Here is an 8,407-nt window from a genome sequence, read left to right on the forward strand (position 1 = left end):
TTCACACACCCTGAGATCACATTGGCCTTCTTTGCCGCCGCGTCACACGGGCTGCTCATGCTCGATTTGCAGTCCACCCAAACCCCAAGGTCCTGTTCACAACTATCTACCTATCTCAGTTCTCTGGGCAGCGTCTGCTCAACTGTTTCTCTTGTCTAAACCACACTGAAATCCACGGGGTTTGCTTGGGAGCATGCTAGCTCTTGCGCCGGTCACTTAAATCGACGCTCGTGGCTGTTAGGGGCCAGCTCTTTTATTTTTCAATAAGGGAACGTTTCCTGCAGGAGCAGTGAATTAAATTTTGAAGGGCAGCTGCCAAACAATTAATATGGAGCCTGAATTTTCTGGTCGCTGAGCTTTCCGGCTGCATGTCAGTTTGAGGTCTTTCTAGGAGCACTTATTTCGGCTTGCGGAATACATGTTTTTGTTAAATGAAAATATTGGGGGTTTTTTTTCCCTTCTAACACGCATCAGAGATTACCAATTTGGGCGAAACCCTGCAGCCAACTTCTTTTCTAGAAGATTCTTCGCTTCCTCCCTCCTCTCTTTTTGTGGTCAGAAACTTTACGCAAAGACAGGTAAAGGTAGTCTCCTGTGCAAGCACCAGTCATTTCCAACTCTGGAGTGACGTCGCTTTCGCAACATTTTCACGGCAGGCTTTTTACAGGGTGGTTTGCCATTGCCTTCCCCAGTCCTCTACACTTCCTCCCCCACAACAGACACCCTGTGAGGTGGGTGGGGCTGGAGAGGGCTCTCACAGCAGCTGCCCTTTCAAGGACAACCTCTGCCAGAGCTATGGCTGACCCAAGGCCATGCTAGCAGGTGCAAGTGGAGGAGTGGGGAATCAAACCCGGTTCTCCCAGATAAGAGTCCACACACTTAACCACTACACCAAACTGGCTCTCCAGATGGCCAAAAGCGCTTTGTTTCCCCCACCTCAAACCTGTCAGGGCAAAACACTGCAGATGCCAAAGTCCTGATATTTCAAGATTGGCTTGGGCCTGAGACTCTCTCCTCCTCCCATTACCCCCTGCCATACATCCTCGCCAATTTCTCTCCGTGCTTAATGTACCTAACCATGGTGAATTGCAGCCGTTCCAAAAATGACAGCCTGTGAAAACACCTTTTGACAGGTAGTCGTGTTTTCCTAGGTACCGTGCCACGCTGTGCCCGGGGGTGGGGGAGAAAGAATTTCCCCCCCGCAGAGACTATCAGTGTGTGAGAAGATATCCGCTCGGTTTCTCACACGCTTTTAAAATGGTTGCCGGGGACGGGCTTGTGACGAAAGGCACGGTCAAGAAAGGGAAGCGGAAATAAATCCGGGGGGCGAAACGCTTAGCTGCCAGAAGAAAAACGGGGTACACCAAAGCGAGAGGGAGCCGTGGAAAAACTGGGCAGCGATAGTCTAGAGAGTCCCGGCTGGAAATTGCTGGCACATTAAATAATTCGAACAAAAGTATTTATATACCTTTCCCTCTTCTTTAGTAGAAATAATTGTAATCTATCTTTCCCCTTTTTTGTATTCTTTCCCCTACTCTGTTCCCACACATCCCCGATTTTCCCTCTATGAAACTCAATTTCAAAAAACCCCCACTAATTTCTATTGTTTTCACACCAAAGAAAGAAAAAGAAAATTAGAGTTTACGAAAAAGAAAGGGAAAGGAAGAGAAATTTAGGATGAAGAGAGCAATTTTTACAAATAGTTAACCAAAGCTGTCTCGTTAGCCTTATTTTGACCCCTCAGATCTCCCATCTCTTACAGTAAAAACACCAAATTTAACATTTTTATCAAATCCATCCAGACCTACCTTTTACACAACCAGTCATAAAATAGAGTCCAATTTCCTGTTCCTTGTTGCAAAACTCAATCAAAATTTGAACACAAGGTCACCAATATAATACAAACATGATTATCTTCTTATGAGCCACTTTGGTGTAGTGGTTAAGTGCGTGGATTGCATCTGGGAGAATCGGGTTTGATTCCCCACTCCTCTTGTAGCTGCTGGAATGGCCTTGGGTCAGCCATAGCTCTGGCAGAGGTTGTCCTTGAAAGGGCAGCTGCTGTGAGAGCTCTCTCAGCCCCACCCACGTCTGTTGTGGGGGGAGAAGATATAAGAGATTGTAAGCCGCTCTAAGTCTGATTCAGAGAGAAGGGCGGGGTATAAATCTGCAATTCTTCTTTTCCAGTTGCACTGCAAAACGCCATCACTTAGTCCATTTCAGTTGCAATCCCGGACTCGCTGATGTTCTGCAACTGGCGGAGACCAAAGGAACAACAGCTCAGAGGAATGCAAAATCCACCGCCCAATTTATGAGTAAAATAAATAAATAAACTCAGTAGGTGGCCGTAGGTAGTGGTTCTCTCTTGCAGCTTCTGCCTCCCCCCCCCCCCCCCCGTTTTCTGCAAAAGGGGAGTGAGATTGTCGGCCTGCCTTACAGGGATGTTGTAAGGATCTCTTGAGCTAGCGTCTGTGATGCTCATTGAACACTGGAAGCATAATGTGCATGCTGAGTATTGTTTGCTGGACCCCGGTGCAGCCGGCACTTCTCACCTGCCCCCTCCCCCTTTCTGTACGGGACTGCCGTTCAAAGGAATCGGTCCAAACACCTGCAGGCCAGCCCTCAGACAGCTTTCTGGATGGCACGTCAGTGATTTGAAACCGGTTGTTGCTACACTTCAAAGTAGGAGCCAGTTTGGTGTAGTGGTTAAGTGCGTGGACTCTTATCTGGGAGAACCGGGTTTGATTCCCCACTCCTCCACTTGCACCTGCTGGAATGGCCTTGGGTCAGCCATAGCTCTCTTATCTGGGAGAACCGGGTTGGATTCCCCACTCCTCCACTTGCACCTGCTGGAATGGCCTTGAGTCAGCCATAGCTGTCTTATCTGGGAGAACCAGGTTGGATTCCCCACTCCTCCACTTGCACCTGCTGGAATGGCCTTGGGTCAGCCATAGCTCTCTTATCTGGGAGAACCGAGTTGGATTCCCCACTCCTCCACTTGCAGCTGCTGGAATGGCCTTGGGTCAGCCAGAGCTCTCTTATCTGGGAGAACCGGGTTTGATTCCCCACTCCTCCACTTGCACCTGCTGGGATGGCCTTGGGTCAGCCATAGCTCCCTTATCTGGGAGAACCGGGTTTGATTCCCCCCTCCTCCACTTGCACCTGCTGGAATGGCCTTGAGTCAGCCATAGCTCTCTTATCTGGGAGAACCGAGTTGGATTCCCCACTCCTCCACTTGCACCTGCTGGAATGGCCTTGGGTCAGCCAGAGCTCTCTTATCTGGGAGAACCGGGTTTGATTCCCCACTCCTCCACTTGCACCTGCTGGAATGGCCTTGGGTCAGCCAGAGCTCTCTTATCTGGGAGAACTGGGTTTGATTCCCCACTCCTCCACTTGCACCTGCTGGAATGGCCTTGGGTCAGCCATAGCTCTCTTATCTGGGAGAGTTGGGTTTGATTCCCCACTCCTTCACATGCACCTGCTGGAATGATCTTGGGCCAGCCGTAGCTCTCTTATCTGGGAGAACCAGGTTTGATTCCTCACTCCTCCACTTGCACCTGCTGGAATGGCCTTGGGTCAGCCATAGCTCTCTTATCTGGGAGAGTTGGGTTTGATTCCCCACTCCTCCACATGCACCTGCTGGAATGATCTTGGGCCAGCCGTAGCTCTCTTATCTGGGAGAACCAGGTTTGATTCCCCACTCCTCCACTTTCACCTGCTGGAATGGCCTTGGGTCAGCCATAGCTCTCTTATCTGGGAGAACCGGGTTTGATTCCTCACTCCTCCACTTGCACCTGCTGGAATGGCCTTGGGTCAGCTATAGCTCTTGCAGGAGTTGTCCTTGAAAGGGCAGCTGCTGTGAGAGCTCTCTCAACCCCACCTGCCTCACAGGGTGTCTGTTGTGGGGGGGAGAAGATATAGGAGAATGTAAGCCGCTCTGAGTCTCTGATTCAGAGAGAAGGGCGGGGTATCAATCTGCAGTCGTCTTTTTCATGTCAACGGAAGCTGCCATTGGTCCATCAAGGCCTCAGAATCGCCTACTCAGACTGGCAGCTGCTCTCCAGGATCTCGGGTGGAGGTCTCGCTCATCACCTTCCGCCCGGTCTTTTTAATCTGGTGACGCGGAGGATTTGAAACTGGGACTTCCTGCATGCCAAGCAGAGGCTCTGCACGTTGCAGCGATGCTTTCTTGGCCCTTCAAGAAGGGTGCTTGGCCCAAAACAGAAGGGAATACCATGCGACGCCCTTCCCACAGGGAAGCCCTTGTGCAGACAGAGCTCCACGCCTGAACTGAACCCTCCAGACCTCAGCTAGCACATGGAGCCTCAGACTTCCTTTTGCACCCAACCGTTGAAAGGTGTGTCGGGATGTCAGTCTTTAAGCACAATAGCTAGGCCTTCCGTCACTTTCTCCTCTCTCGATCCTTTCCCTTCCTGAGACCGCATTCTGGTGTGGCAGTCCTCACATCCATTGCTCCTTCGATGTCCACAGTAATTCCAGCCTAGGGCCAGCAAGCTTTTATAATCGGAAGACTCAAGTTTCATCAAAATTCAGAGCTGGAGATGGGAGTTGGGTTGCCAATCCCCAGTGGTGGGGGGCAGGGGATCCCCCAGTTTGGAGGCCCTCCTCCCACTTCAGGGTTATCAGAAAGCGGGGGGAAGGGAAATTGCTGGGCACTCCTTTATACCCAATGGAGACCAATCCCCATAGGTTATAATGGAAAATTGATCTGTTGGTATCTGGGGCTCGGGGTGGGGCTGCTTTTCGAGGTAGAGGCACCAAATTTTCAACATAGCATCAGGTACCTTTCCTCAAAACAACCCCGGAGTGTCAAAAAGATTGGAGCAGGGGATCCAATTTTATGAGCCTCAAAAGAAGGTGCCCCTCTCCTTTGTTATTCTAAATGAAGGCCTTTAAAAGGTGTGTGGTCCCTTTAAATGTGATGGCCAGAAGTCCTTCTGGAGTTCAGTCGTGGTTGTCACACCCTTGCTTCCGGATCCACCCCCAAACTCTCCTGGCTCCACCCCCAAGGCCCCCAGATATTCCTTGAGTTGGACCTGGCAACCCTTAGATTGAGTCAGTATGAGAAAGCCCATCTGCGTAACTGAAAATATGGAACATCACTTGATCTGCAACGTGGAGTCAGCATCCAAAAGGTTTTCCGCAGCCCAAACACTGGCCGTTGCGAGTCCTTTATTCGAAAGCCGCATGCAGAGTTTTGGTATAAGTAGTAGACATTAGCGCAGCGTGCAAAAGTTTCCAATCGCATGAGCATAAACCTAGATTGAGATGGGTAGCCGTGTTTGTGGGTCTGTAGCAGTAGACTAACAAAATTTGTGCTTAAAGGCGAACAAAATTTGCGCCGGGAGGCGCTTTTGTGGGTCTGAAGAAGTGAGCGGTGACTCCTGAAAACTACCTCGCCACAGATCTTGTTAGTCTACAAGGTGTTACCGGACTGTGGCTCTTCTCTAGAGGCTAAACGCATGCGTGGTTCAAACTTGGATTCTCCGTTTAGCTCTTGTGGCTGAAGGACTTCCTTCCTCCGTGAGATTGTCTGATTTTATTTCCAAAGCCTTCTCAGCCAGAAGCCATCCCCAGGTCAGCCTCCTAACACAAGAAGAAGAAGAAGATATTGGATTTATATCCCGCCCCCCACTCCAAAGAGTCTCAGAGCGGCTCACAATCTCCTTTACCTTCCTCCCCCACAACAAACACCCTGTGAGGTGGGTGGGGTTGGAGAGGGCTCTCCCAGCAGCTGCCCTTTCAAGGACAACCTCTGCCAGAGCTATGGCTGACCCAAGGCCATTCCAGCAGGTGCAAGTGGAGGAGTGGGGAATCAAACCCGGTTCTCCCAGATAAGAGTCCACACACTTCACCACTACACCAAACTGGCTCTCCAAGAGCATCCCATGAACATTTAAAAAAAGGTAGTTCCCTGTGCAAGCACCAGTCGTTTCCGACGCTGGGGTGACGTTGCTTTCGCAATGTTTTCACGGCAGACTTTTTACAGGGTGGTTTGCCATTGCCTTCCCCAGTCGTCTACGCTTTCCCCCCAGCAAGCTGGGTACTGCTTTGACCGACCTCGGAAGGATGGAAGGCTGAGTCAACCTGGAGCTGGCTACCTGAACCCAGTTTCCGCCAGGATCGAACTCAGGTCGTGAGCAGAGCTTAGGACTGCAGGACTGCAGCTTCGCCACTCTGCGCCACGGGGCTCTTACGCGGCTCTGTGCCCGTGACCATACAAAGCTGGTTTATACTGAGTCAGGCTATTGGTCCACCATGGTCCGTGTTGTCTACTCGGACTGGCAGCTGCTCTTCAGGGTCTCAGGCTGAGGTCTTTTCCATGCCCCTACTGCCAGATCTGTTAACTGGAGAAACCGGGGATTGAACCTGGAAACTTCTGCATGCCGTACAGGGGTTCTACCACTGAGCCAAAACCCAATGGAATTTCAGTCATCTGCAGCTATCGCCCTTTCGGTCACTTCCAAAAGGACTTGGTCACAGTTTAACGTATGCTGGATTGTGCACATTTAAAATGTTGGTGAGGGGAGGGTTTTGCCCCTTCCTCAGTCACTATGCTATTCCGTAGTGCGTTCAGCTAGGAAGAAGCAAGGATTGCTCTATTTGTCTTGCGCTGTGGATTTTTGGCGCCAGATTTCGACCGTTCCTAGGCCTCGGAAACAAATTCAGGGCAAAATAGTGATGCGGTTTTGATTTTTGCCCCCTCTGGATCCTTCTCCCTCCCCCAGCAAAACCCCCATGGTTTTTTTCTTCTTGAATTTTGCTTGCAAAAGCTGATTTTTGGTATCTCCCGGTTCCCAATTTGTCGAGCGCTTCAGCCGAGCTCGGTGAGGTCAGAAATCTGCTCCAATGGACCAGCCCAGGTGGGGAAAGGGCAATTAAGAGACGTTCGCCGTCGCATGTAAAATCCTGCAGGTCCTTTCAAATTCTTTTGCACCACGGTTTGTGCGTAAAGTGGTTTATGCTTTCCGTTAAGAGCTCTTGAACTAATTTTCTCTCCAGGGTCTTCTCTCTCTCTCTCTCTCTCTCTCTCCCTCTGTTCTTTCTTTCTACAGCCCTTTCTCAAAACTATTCTGTGTTTGGATTTGAGCTTCGTTCTGTTCATATGTATAATTTTAAGCCCCTTTATTGCATTCACATGTAAATAACAAGTATTGTAAACTATTTCGTTGCTGGGGGGGAAAGCGGCGTCGGGGTATAAAATACACGTTTTTGGGCTGATGGTTTTTTTTGGTATAATTTTTTTGTATTGTAAAATAGCAGCAAATTTAAAAAAACAACAACAGGAAGACGATGACAAAGGCGTGCATTTAAAAAAAAACACCAATGTGAAGTATATGTAAATAACTAACAGTAAATAATTAAAAGAAAACTTCCCCCTCCCTCCCCACCCCCACCCCCTGGAAATAAAAGGTAGAAGATCCGGTTAAGAACTTCTGTCTTCTGGTTTTTATTTGATTTCTCCTTGAAAGTCAGTGCAGTCGACACAAGCGTTCCTTCTAAGCTGAGTTAACGTGAGCTAGCTCACAGATTTTTAGTCTCCGGCTCATACGTTTTTGTCTTAGCTCGGGAAGGATGACTCCAGAGCATACTAATGGATGCAGTGCAGGCCTCAGATTCGGCGGGAGCTCACAGGAGCACAGCTCCTGAATCTTTCTGAGGGTTCCCCCTCCTCCTCCCCACCTACCTTGTCCATTGAATAGCAGGTGCAGCTGCATAACAATCCCCGGATTAGGAGAGCGGGTGGGCAGCCAGCCACCAGGGGCTTTGCCACGCCCCCAGCAGCCCTCATTAACCCCAGGAGAAGCCCCTGCCACCCTTTCTCCACCTCTTATGTGATTTTGGTTGGCTTGCTGGCCTTTTGACTGTGGGGAGGGGTGGCCAAGGAGAGCCCCAGGTGAGCGAGGCCTGCTTGGGCTGGCTGGATCTCTAGCCAGCCCAAGCAGGCCTCACTTGCCCGGGGCTCTCCTTTCTTGCATCAGGTTGCTTTTGGCTGGGAGGCGGCATATGTTAATGAATTGTGCTAATGAACTCAGCCACCCATTTTCCTACAAAACGACCCTTGATGCAGTCGCTCACCACTGTAATGCCAGTAGCTCACCGAGTAGAATTTTTGCTCACAAGACTCTGCAGCTTAGAGGGAACGTTGGTCGACACTAGAAGCAAAGCCCCACAGTATACAGCAGCAAGAGTTGCCATCACTTTGGGGACTTTCCCCATAGGCCTAGTGATACGATATGAAGCTGCCTTATACTGAATCAGACCCTTGGGCCATCAAAGTCGGGCATGTCCACGGAGAGAGGGGGCAGCTCTCCTGGGTCTCGAGTTCTGGTTCTGCTTTCTGGGGCAACAGAAAGCAGAGCAAGAAGAAATGATCAACAGAGGG

Source organism: Heteronotia binoei, chromosome 9, assembly GCF_032191835.1.
Source record: "Heteronotia binoei isolate CCM8104 ecotype False Entrance Well chromosome 9, APGP_CSIRO_Hbin_v1, whole genome shotgun sequence".
Taxonomy (NCBI): Eukaryota; Metazoa; Chordata; class Lepidosauria; order Squamata; family Gekkonidae; genus Heteronotia; species Heteronotia binoei.